General features: G+C 39.5%; 1 long non-coding RNA gene across 1 annotated transcript in view; it reads left to right on the top strand.

Moving 5' to 3' along the window:
* The first annotated feature begins 3265 nt into the window (after positions 1–3265).
* Positions 3266–12981, top strand: part of LOC116217546 — a 15627-nt gene continuing 5911 nt past the window's right edge. Inside the window, exon 1 of the long non-coding RNA XR_004162220.1 lies at positions 3266–3730. This is a non-coding gene — a long non-coding RNA (uncharacterized LOC116217546). The remainder of the gene's footprint in view (positions 3731–12981) is intronic.

Here is a 12981-nt window from a genome sequence, read left to right as displayed (position 1 = left end):
CCCCATCCAACCTGGCCTTGAGTGCCTCCACGGATGGGGCACCACAGCTTCTCTGGGCAGCTGTGCCATGGCCTCACCGCCCTCCAAGTAAAAAATTTCCACCTCACATCTAACCTAAATCTCCCTTCTTTTAGTGTAAAACCATTCTGCCATGTCCTGTCCCTATTAGACCACGTAAAAAGTATAAAAAACCTCTTTGTTAGCTCCCCTTGAGATCTGGAAGGCCACAACAAGGTCTACCTGGAGCCTTCTCCAAGCTAAATAAACCCAGCTCCGTCAGCCTTTCTTCATAGGAGGGATGCTCCAGCTTTCTCTTTGTGACCTTCTCCGGACCTGCCCCATCAGTTCCATATCCTTGTGCTTTGGGCCTCATGCCTGGACGCAGTACTCCCAATGGGGCCTCACAAGAGCTGAGTAGAAGGGGACAATCACCTCCCTCTCCCTGCTGGCCACTCCTCTCTTAATGCAGCCCAGAGCACAGTTGGCCTTCTAGGCTGCAAGCACGCACTGCTGGCTCACGTCCAGCTTCTTGTCCACAAGGATCCCCAGGTCCTTCTCCACAGGGCTGCTCTCAAGGAGATCTTCCCTCAGTTTGTATAAATACCTGGAATTGCCCTGACCCAAGTACAAGCCTTGCACCAACACTGTGCCTTGTTAAACATCTTTGGGTTCAGTACAAGTGCATTCTGCAGCAGAGCAGGGGATTGTAGAGTGTGAGGGATTCCTGCATGATTGTGTTGTGGTGTAAACTGGCAGGCAGCTCAGCATCACACAGTGTTGTGCTCACTCATCACACAGTGGGATGGGAATGAGACTCAGGAAAAGAAAGAAAAATACAAGAAAAAAGAACTTGTGTGTTGAGATAAAATCTGTTTTGTACAACCAGACAGGAAGAGAGAAAAGAAAAGAGAAAAAAAGTAATTTCAATGATAAATGGAAAAAATGCCCACATGATCTGCCGCTGCAGACACAGAGCTAGTACCATGCATAGGTTTTCAGCAGCAAATGTCAAAGAAGCACACTGAGCACACTGAGCACACTGGCTTAGCCTATATCTTTCAAAAAATGTTTTCAATGTGTAGTTGCAAGATATTTGTAACACCTGGATGTAAAGACTCCTTCATCACATGTAATTAAAATTAATTATTATTGAATAACAACAACTAAGAGTAGACTTACCTCTTAAATTTGAGATTCAAGAGTCTTGGTTATGCCAGCATTTTCCCCAGGGCTTCCCAACAGCAGACCATAGCCCAGCCCTGGCTTGAGCACTGAAGGAGAGAGGAGGACACTGAGGCCTCCTCTCCCCCTCATCTTCTGCATCTCACCTCCAAGAGGGCACGGAGCCTCATTCCATCCCGCCCCACATCTCTCTGCCCTGATCCACTCCTTCCATGCCCCAACATGGAGCCATATGTGCTCATTGTGCTGTTTGGGCCTTTGCCCTACCTTTGCCTAGGGGAGGCCTGGAGAGGGACCCTCAGGGCTACCTACCCCAAGGGCTTCTGCTACTTCTCAGCTCAAAAGGATTCCCTTTGGGGGGACTTATCTATCCTCTCCCACTGTTCTTTCGGGCTTTCTTGGCTTTATTACTCATAGCACAAGAACCACTCAAGCACTTTGCACAGCTCTCTTGGCAGGATGTCATTGAATGCTGAAGAAGCCCTGGAAGTGAGTGCCTCTGCTGCGATGAAAGGCAGAGATGGCAGGGACAGGGACTGAACACTGCAGCTCCATCTGCTTGGAGCACATCAGAGATGCAGCCTACATGTCACATTGCTTCCACCATTTTTGCTTTGCTTACAGCTGGCAGTGGGGCAGAAGGAGCACTCTGCAGGCAGTCCATGGAGTGATTGTGGCACATCATGCTCCACATCATGCATATGATTAAGGAAACTCTATATCCAAGTGTTACCCTGCAATTAAACTGAGAAAAGATTTTTTGTGCCAGCGTCACTCTTTGGCACATGCTGCTGACATCTGCATTTATGTATGGTCCATAGAAGAATGGAAAAGTTGATTGGAAAGGAGATCTGGGTGTTATTGCGTCTTATTTCTCCAAGCAGGCCTAGCTTCAAAGTTGGGTAAGGTTAGCTGGGGGAGAAGAATCACTCCCAGTGTAAGTGAAGAGCAGGTTTGAGATCAGCTGTTGAGATTGTACATGAGTCTGGGGCTGGACGATACGCATCTTAGGTTCTAAAAGAACTGCCTGATGTAGCTGTCAAGTCACTCTCCATCATATTTGAAAGGTCATGGCTACGAAGCAAAGTCCCTGGTGTGTCCCACTTTTAAGAAAGGGAGAAAGGAAGATCTGGGTTATGGCCAACAGCTCCATGTCCAGATAGAGGTTGATAAGGAGTTGTGTCCATCCATATGTCTTACAGCTGACACACTTCAACATCTTTATCACTGACACAGGCAGAGGGATTGAGTACACTCTCTGGAAGTTTGCTGATGACACTGAGCTGAGTGGTGATGTTGATACAGTAGAAGGAAATAGTGTCATGAGAAGGTACCTGAACAAGCTTGGGAAGTGGGACCACGTGTACATGATGATGTTTAACAAGGCCAAGTGCAAGGAACTGCACTAGACTCAGGGTCATCCCAAGAATGTGTACAGACTGGGAGAACTTCAGAGCAGCCCTATGGAAAGAGACTTGGGAGTTCTGATGGATGAAAAGCTGAATGTGAGCCAGGAGTGTGTACTTGCAGCCTGGAAAGCCAACTGTGCCCTGGGCTGCATTGACAGAATGGTGGCAGCAAGGAGAGGAAGGAGATTGTCCCCCACTGCTCCACCCTCGCAAGGTCCCATTCAGAATACGGCATTCAGGTCCGGAGTCCCCTGCACAAAAAGGTTGTGAAACTGTTGGATTAGTCTGGAGAAAACCATGAGTATGATCAGAGTGTTGGAGCACCTCTACTGTGAAAAAGGCTGAAGGAGCTGGGCTTGTTCTGTCTCGAGAATAGAAGGCTCTATAGAGACCTTGTGGCCTTCCAGTACTTTAAAAAAGCTTATAAGCAGGAGGGAGAATGGCTTTTTGCAGGGAATGATAGTGATAAGACAAGAGCGAATAGTTTTACTTTAAAAAAGGGGAGGTTTAGGTTAGACATTAAGAAGAAATTCTTTACTCAGAGGACGGTGAGGCCCTGGCACAGCTGCCCAGAGAAGCTGTGGAGCCCCATCCCCGGAGGTGCTCAAGGCCAGGTTGGGTGGGGCCCTGGGCAACTGAGCTGGGGGGGGGCAGCCCAGCAGAGGAGCCGCAACTGCACGGTCTTGAAGTTCTTTTCCAATCCCAACCATTCTACAATTGTATGATTCTTATAGCCAAGGAACCTGGAAAGTGCCATGTCCTTAAAGAATATGATATTCAGTTAAATTGCATTACACGCATTTCAGGAATGGCCATGGGAAACACTCCTTTTTTCCCCCATCTCCCCCACCAGCTAGTGCTGGAATATTTTGTGGATTATTTTAGACAGCCGCCTGGATTCTACATATATCTTCCATATTCTAATGTCTCGTTATTCCAGCATAGACTATTAGTGCAGTAGCTCATGCCAAGATGCAAAAGCAGAACAGAACTGATTAATTATTATTATTATTATTTTTTACCCTGACAGCTTTTGGCCACAAAACATCTTTTTCATGATTTTGCAACTAAGAATTCTAGCATGGCATACAAAATCTTCTTGAGTGCCCACTTCATGAAGAAACGTGGCCAAGTGCAAGGTAATATTTCTTCCTTGTAAGTCACATTAATAAATGAGAGTAGCAGTTACTGTAAGTGATCCAAACCATTCCACTTAGGTTGGCTGCTTTGCAACTAAGCTCTTATACCAAGTCTACTCTAAAAATTCTGTGATGTGGATTCTGCTCTCACTCATAACAGGGTACCTAAGGACAGAATGTAGCTCACAGTTCTATTTGCCAGAGCTCTTCCCTTTTCCCCTCTTTCTCTCTCTCTCTCTCTCTTTTTTTAATGCACACAGTTTTGTTTACAGTTAAATTTATAACCTCCCTTAAGAAATATGTATGTTAATAGCGGACCATCTCTTTTTATGCATTATTAAGCTGCACTGAATTGGGCAGGCATCAAAATGGGATGCAGTTTTTATTATTTTAAGTTGTGTCATATAAACATTATTACAGTTGAATATTGACTAAACAACCTAACCCTAATATTTCAGTTCAAAGAAAATTATGTTATATGTTAACTGTTTGTGTTTAATATTTTTTTTTAACAGATCTATTTTATGATGCTTTTGAAGAAATTATAATGTTTTAAATCATTCTTTCTTTACTAAAATTGCGTGAAACTGGAAGTGGCATTCATGTCAGCTCCATACTGGTGGAGAGAAAGCAGTAGTTTCCCTGTAGTTTCCCTTCATGGTAGTTTCTGTTTGGTTTGGTACATGTAAAACCTGAACTGTGGGTTTTACAAGTATGGGAGCATAAGGATTACTTCCTCAGTTCTCTCCAAGGGAAAAAAAAAATAAAATAAAATAATGATCAAGAGCACCTTTCATGTGTGCAGCAACAGTTTTAGGACATGTGAGAGGGATTAGGGCTCATGTTGTGAAACGTTAAAGCTCTTTGCTAGACCAGTAGTTCTGCAGATGCTTAATGAAGTCTTACACCCTCATGTTCCAGTCTTTTTATGGTGAGTCTAAGAGGCTCTGTGATTTTCTGGGTACGTGGTGATTCACAGCAGGAGCAATGCTGCATGTCAGTCTGGTGAGAGATGATGTCTCTGTAAAAAAGTGACCATAAAACAATCAGAAGAAGAATTAGGACCAACGGGTCAGTGTGCATGACTGTATGACTGAGCCTTACTTTTGAACCTTGTTCTACTAGTAGGTCTGCAAAATGCCTTACCAGGTAGCTAGTGCGCAACTTATTTTTTCTACTAAAGAAGCTGTACTTCAGTAAGGTGAGCACAGAAGGCACCAGAAGTCAGTGGTATCTACCAGTAGCGAGCATTCTGGGGACTGCACAAGGCAAGCCAATGGCAATTCTGCAAAACAATCACCCACCAGTTTGCAGATCAGACTTCCTGAACGTGTCTTTACATTCAGAGCTAAGTTGATTTTCTTTCTGGGGCTTGGATTTCTTAGCTTTGTACATTTTAAAAGCTCAATATCCACAAAACCTGGCAGCAAGAAGTTCCATCACATAATTACATGAGAACTGTGTGTCCTACTTGTCTTAAATCACCCGTCTACTAGTTGCATTTCGTACCACCTTTTTTTTCAACAGGCTAATCTCACAAAATACAGACATATCATGCATGTCAATTTTTTTTTCAGACAGTTTGTATCTCTTGCTTTGATGTGGTCTCTATATATTTGCCACTCAGAAGTTATGAATGTTCCCACTGAAAAACCACTGCAGATGATATACCCAGTTGCCAAGCCACATTTTCATCTTTTGTCTGTTTATTCTTTTTTCATTGCAAGAGCAGCTACCTCTATCAAATTTAATCGGAAGAGGGCAGTATTTAACTGATCTTGGCAAATAGTTTCATGATTTCCAGTGTTTGGAATCTTTTAGGTTGGGGGATCCTCTTAACATTCTTGGATGAACACATTTTTCCTTAAGCCAATTAAAAATAATAACTTACTTTAAATACAACACCTCACACTCAAAAACAACATCCTGGGGAGTTTTTACTAAATCCTGGGGGAATTTTACAAGAGTACTTGCCAGAAGAAGTTGAAATTGTCTGAAGTGACATAGTTTTATGCAGTTGGATGGAAATGCATTTCATTTATAATCTTTCTATTTTGGGGGTGCTGAAATGTCTCACATGATGGCTGGTGACCTACAGTTATTGTAAGTAAATGAGCTTTACTTCAGCTAAGGGCAGGAAAAAAACAGGTTATCTTTATCTAAGAAAACAGCTTGTACTTTAACTGCCTCAGCAGTTAAATAAATAAACAAATACAGAATAGAGCTATAGATCTGGTGGAGTACTTCCATACACTGGAACCATTTCTTCCAACATGCTTGTAGCTAGAGTTACTGCTAAGGGAAAAATGACATGTGTCTGTGGGCCTCAAAATAATGCATGTTTGTGTTGCTCATCTGTGAAAATATATATACAGCCCTGAGTCCATTTGGAGCTACACTGGTTTGAAATACCCATTATTCACAAACATAAGTCTTCTTGCATGGAAAAAAGCTATTTCTGAAACCATCATGTTGGGTATTAAGGTGAAATAGTGGAGTTCTGGTGGTGTGTTCACATCATTGTGTTTATTGCTAATAAATCAAACTTTATTGCTGGAATTTAATCATCATTAAAAGAAGCATATTTGCTGAATGGATGTTTTTGCTAAACTTTAAAATTTAGTTATTGTAGTTTTCAGCTATAAACTGGAAAGGTGCAGTGAGTCTATATCCATGGGATCACAGTATATATGAACATCCATGTACTCATGGTTAAAGCTTTGAAGAAAGAAGATGAAAGCAATTTCAATCAATGGGCAGGAAAAAAACAGGTTATCTTTATCTAAGAAAACAGCTTGTACTTTAACTGCCTCAGCAGTTAAATAAATAAACAAATACAGAATAGAGCTATAGATATATAGGTACAACAGTACAGTTTATTTTGAATCTCAATGTTTGCATCTCTAAATATGAACCACTGAATATATGCGTACTTTGAGTTGTAAATATTCTTGAGAAAATCTGCCAAAATTATGACATTGCTGTTGAGTCATTAAACTGAGTTATAGATAATAGCATGTTGACTAACACAGATTCAACTTTGATCTTAAACCTCCATTTGTATCATATGATTTTTGGGACATTTTCACTAGTAGCTCTTTTTTTTTTCACATTCCAATATTAGTTTTAGCTGTAGAATTTATTTATTATTTTTAACCTGATCCATTTGAACTGAGGCTTTATTCATTTCAGACTAAAACAATATGTTTCCATCACAGATGTTTCTTTTCTTTATTTCAGAAATAAAATCTGTTGTTCTTGTAATAAGCAGTTGTAGAAATTGGAAAAAAAGTCTGTTTTTAAATCTCAATTACACTATTCCTACAGATCTGGGATACATGCAGTTTTGCTTTTTTTCTCTATCCCATGTCTTGCTCCAGTGCTGTGGTATTCATGTAGAATGGGCTAGCAGCTTTTATTCCCCATGCTACAGCAGAACTCAAAAGGATTTCTCTTCAGTCTTTTTGGACCTCAAGGAACTTTCTTCAGCCCATCACGTAATATTCTCCCTTCTGGCATTCAATAGCACTTCTGTTATTTCCTCAAAGAAGGACTGACCTTTGCATGAACCGACAGGATTCCTCCATATAAAAAAAGCATATTAGTTTGCCATTTCAAATTCAGAGTAGTTAATTATAAAAAATTGATAGCATGGTAAATTCTGAAACTATATTTATCAAGCGTGGCGAATATGCTTCAAAATTGAAGTGCTTGGTGATGAAAAGGCAGAGCTTATAAGAGAGCTACATATTTCAGCCTGAAATATGTGGGGTGAAAAATTTTTTCTTATTCAATTTTAAATGAAATGATGCATTTAGAAGGAAATCCGAAGAGGATATGACTATTCATAAATACACAAAGACATTTTATCTGAGACATGACCAAGATCGGTCATCTCTCCGTAATTGCACTTAGCTCTCAAATATATCTTAGCTTCATAAATGATTTTAAAAGCTTAAAACATTTAAATGAAAAACATGGTTATTTGGTATTGTCATTTAATTGCAGTTTTTACCAAAATGTAATGCTGCCACAAGTATTTACAGTCTAGTAAACAAATCTGGTTAGCCAAAGAACTGTCTTGTGTTCACATAAGCATATAAAAACTTCCTCTTTAATATACATTATAGTGTCTATTTAAAATCTATCCTAAAAGAAAAAAAGTTCCAAGAGATAGATGTAATAGATCAATCTGCAGAAGGTTAGAGATGTTGCAATTTAGCTCTCCCAACTATTTCACAAATCTGCCTTGTTCTTCACAGCATTTGGAGCATTTTTGCTACTCTGGGTAGTGTTCTCTCATTAAGTTCTCTCTCTAGGGAACTTTGCTGTGCAAAATCTTAATCCACTGACTTTATGTAATCTCAGATTTCCTCTACCCTAAAGCTATGTCTGCTTTGTCTTCGGCAGACAGAACTGAACTTGCACTGTCTGCCAGTTGTGATCCAGATCTGAGCTTGAAGTCAGCCTCTCAGCAAGACTTGCTAACTTGGGTATCACACTGTACTCACAGCAGTTTCCAGTTCGGAGCTGGATGGCATCCAGTTGAGTTGAAGCATAGGCAGAAGGACTTGGTTTGTCAGCAGAAGGCTATATGGACTTGCTCCAAATGTGCTGAAGCATTTTCTTCTCACGTGTTCCAGGAGTACACGTTGTCTGCTGCCTTATCGCAAAAATGGAACCAGCCTTCTCTGACCTGTAAGATCACTAACATCACTGCTTACCTCTGTGCTCTTTCTTGGTATAAACATACCACTTTTCAGAATGGCAGTTTTGTTGTGGATATTTTGGACACCTAAGGTATGCATAAAGCATTCAGATTTCATATCCAACTGCAAAACAAGTCACTGTAACTACAGTCTGAGAGTGCATATTAGAACATAAGTCCTACGTGCGTGTCAGTGACTCTCTTCCCTATTTTTCTGCTGCATTTTTTTGGGCTTAGTTTGGCATTTGTTTGCCAGTGAGTAATTCTCTCTCTGAAGCAAGTCAGAAAGCCATTAAATTTTCCTTTCTTCAAAAAAATTATTTCTCTTTACAGGCTCTAATATTTGTTTGTGGTTCTATTGTCTCTCTAGTTCACAAGGATCACTCATTTCCAGTTTTGCCATGGCTGATTTTTTCCAGTGTATTTTGTATCCCTCTTCATATCTCTCTGATATGAGGAATATTTGGAAAAATCTGAGCAAATTGCTCTACTTTGAGAAACAATTCAAGAGTCAGTCAATCGGTGAGACAGAGCTACAAAAACCAAAAACCACAGCCAACTCTAGAGACAACGAATTCTCTTCAGCCTGCTCTGTGGTCTCCAGGAAAGATTTTGACCTGGCCCTGACGCTAACTCTAACCATCCTTCAGTAACTGAGCCCCAAAAAAGATGCATTGTTCGACAACTGTTAAAACTGCTCAGGTGTAGTATTTTAAAGTACCATCTGTAGAAGAGCGGGATATATTTTTTATGGTTTTATCTCTACATATTAAAAATATTGTTTTTTGGTTTTTTTTAGAACATCATAACTCCCTGAAGACTAGCACACATTCAAACAGAGTCTGTATTTGAAGGTTTTGCTTACTAGATCTGCCACTTATGTAGTGGAAACTTCCAGGAGAAACAAATCAACGAGCAAAAAAATCAAAAACCTAACAAAACGAGAGATAAGCAAGAAAAAAAGTCTGTGTCATGCCTAAGAAGCCTAAAGTAAGCAGTAACTCAGACAATATAAAACCCACAGTCATACATCACAAATATGTAATCCTTACCTCTGCAGCTGATTATCCTTGATAAGCAATAGTAATTTAACTTAGGTATGTGACTAGACTGGTTATCTGTAATGGCAGAAGAATTCATTTATGTCTCAAAAAATAATTGGCTTCAGATTCTGCTCCTTGGAAATTTTATACCTGTGTAGGAGTCAGGCCAACAGTCATTGTGAGTGGCAGAGAAATGTTCTTCCTTTGGCACTCTGCTCTGCTCTGAGTACAGTCGGTTTTTGCTTTTCCCTTTTGTTTGAGTCTGAAGGTTGTCTGATTTATTTCAAACTATTTTTGTTTGCCTAAAGGTTGGAAAATGGGAAAAGTCTCCCACATGCCTCCCTGTAGGAAAATGAATTCTTGTCCTCCTTTCCTTTACATTTCCAGGGCCTATTCCACCGTTGCACAATTAACAAATGTAACAAATCTCAGTATCTTCAAATCAAGATGAGTAAAGTCTCTTTGTGAAGTCTGAAGTGTGACACCAGAGTGCTGCTAATAAACTGAAACGTGGATTTATGCTAAGCTGGAATCCTTTCAAGCTAAGCATTTTTAAAAGCTGGAAAGTAGATGCTAGTGTCCCTAGAGTAAAGCCTGCAAAATATATTCCATAACTGCAAAGCCATTACTATAGCTTCCCACTGATTTGAAGACACACAGGAACTGGTACACTCATAAACAGAACCATTTTTACAGTCACTTTTCTGACTGTAACAATAATATAAGATCTACTGTATAAAAATGCACTGGGAAGTTAATTTTTCATTGACATGAAGTTTAATAACTAAAATATTTCTCATATAAATATACACATGTAAAATAAACAGACAGACTAACAGACCCCAGCAGCATATTACTAATTTTTATACAAAAATGTATACACATGTACATTAAGTGCATTAAAATGCCATAAGAAGTATCTTAGGAATGGAAAAAGAAAAAAGACATTGCAGTCAGATAACCATAGTCAGTAAATGAATAAGACAATAATGTTACTGTCTGCAAAAAGAGGTCTTTCACAGAACTTATTTTTCTTCTTAGTAAATTTCATTTCAGACAGGATTTTCAGATTCAGTTTGGTTGTTTTCGTTTGTTTGTGTTTTGTTGTTGTTTGCATGTTTGTTTGTTTAAGTGTTTCATGGGTTTCTTGTGAGGATCCAAGTTGTGACATAAAAAAACCCACACTTTCTTCTTGCACCATGAGAAAAGGGCTGTTGGTCCGATTTGCCAAGAAAGCCACGAAGGAGAAATATTTGTTTTGATTAAGCTGCAATGACTGTAGAGAGACTAAGGAAGAGCAGTCTGGAATAAATTGATAGTTTTACCCTAAAAAAATTTTGAAGGCAGGTACACCTCGGTGAAAATCACTGTGGACATTTACTTCTGCACTGTTTTGCGTCCTTTCTGCTCCTGTGTGAGCATTCACGTAACCCACCTGTGCAAACTTTGCAGTATTCCAACACTACCTCCATCACTTCCAAAAATTGAAGGTGATGCTCACCTCCATGCAGTTCCCTGACTGTAATCCACTGATACGTATAAATTGAGATGCTCTTTGTTTTGCATTGTAACAGCTGTGCATGGCCATCCAGAATGTGGCTTGTTCTTCATATCACATCACCATTGCTGAAATGCACCACCCACTGCTTCACACCCACTGTTTGGTCTCCTATTTGCAAAGTGGAGAGATCTTGAGAGATCTGGAGATGAAATGTCACCAGTGTATTGTCTGAAACATTTGCCTGCATTTTCTCCACCATCCAGTCTAGGTTAGAGAATTAATACTAGATGTAGAAACAAAGGAAATAGATATCGACTCTTACTCACTGAGTTCAGCAGCTGGGACTGAAAGGTTCTTTGTTTGTACAATGTATGTGTTTCTAGAACGTGCCGTATTGTATCACATTTCACCTGCTTTCACATGAGCATCCTGCAGGTTTAGCTAGGCTATTTTCTAGCTTTTTATCACTTTTTATTTAAGATCATTCCCACAGTCAAACAATATTGTTATCCTTAGAAAAACATGCTTGAGAGGATCCATTAAAAATAGAAAATAAAAGCAGGTTGCTTTGAAGATAAGCCTGTGGTGCAGACCAATATAAACACAAATCCAGATGTTTCAGAAAGTTAATGTGAAGAAAAACTCTGTAGTCTTTATTTACACTTTATAACAAATATTTTACTAGGTGGAAGTAAAGAATGTTGACATTTCACCACTTAGACCCCAGTCAGAACAATGTCCTCGATACTAAAATGTCAACATTCATTGCAAAGTTTCCGCCACATCAGTGCGCTAGGACACACATCTGGCATCTTTCTTTCTCTCTCTCTCTTATTTTCTTCTTTCTCTCCCTTCTTTTTTTTCCTGCTAACTTACAGATGTGGAAATTGGAAAGAAAGATAATTCTCACTTCTCTCAACCAGTCCTCTGCATTTAGCTTTCTATTCACCTATCTAGAAGATAATATGAAGAAGAGAAAAAAAACACACATAAACAAAAAAAAAAAAAAGACTAACGAGAAGACAATCTAATCTTATGTGCACAGGCTATGTGCAGAACTCCATGTTATCTGTAACTGATAATCCTTACAATCCTTTAAGGCTCTGGGTTTTTGTATTGTAATATGTAGTTATCCTTGCGATTTGTAACTCGAGTGGCAATCCTGCCCACAGCACAGAGCTTGAAGGTGCCTTCCAACCTTCCATTCGGTGATTGTATGATTACCGAATCTGTAATTCTTACAGATGGACACACATCAGGTAAAAAACTGACCTCCACGGTTAAAAACTATTAGAGAAACGCTTCCGTTTTGTCTCGTTTGTGTGTCAAACTCACACAAAACAGCCATTCAGCCTTTCCAGGGACATCTGGTAGCATATTCAGTCTATTTCTTCTGCCCAAACCTTTTCTGTTTTGAGGAGTATATGGCTTTCCTGCTTTGCTCTATTTCTACAAATATGGCAAATTCAACAGTTTCCAGTACTGACTGGGGAGCAGATTTTGCTTTTTGGTTTGAAGAAGAAGGAGTAAAAAATTGTTGTCTTTGTATGAGCTGTGAAAATGAAAACATGAGGCTTGGTCCCAGTGTACAGTCTTTTGTTATGTGTTTATCATTTTATCATCTCTGTGTATATTTTCCCTGATAACTTGGCTGCCTGAATTACCTGTTAGTGACATCTGCGTTTCCGAAATCTCAGTATTCCATTTGCAAACAGAAGTTGAAACAACCCCCAGGAGTCCATTATCTTGTAGGTATGAATTCTTCTGAATAGATCTGGAGGACTCACTCCTATTTTAACTGTGAGAAATTTCCTGAAAGAAAAAGAAATCCATAGTTTGAGGTTATTTCTAGCATATTAGAAACAGAAAATGTTATGAGAATTATCTACACGTTTGTCTTTCTGCTATGATTTGTTTTGCTTTGTCAGTTTGCAATCTGGAAAAAAAGAAAAAAGAGAAAAATACTGTCATATACAGATTTTTCCATGTTAACTAGTGA

This window comes from Meleagris gallopavo, chromosome Z, assembly GCF_000146605.3.
Source record: "Meleagris gallopavo isolate NT-WF06-2002-E0010 breed Aviagen turkey brand Nicholas breeding stock chromosome Z, Turkey_5.1, whole genome shotgun sequence".
In the NCBI taxonomy this organism is placed as follows: Eukaryota; Metazoa; Chordata; class Aves; order Galliformes; family Phasianidae; genus Meleagris; species Meleagris gallopavo.
This window is presented reverse-complemented; position numbering and strand designations above follow the sequence as displayed.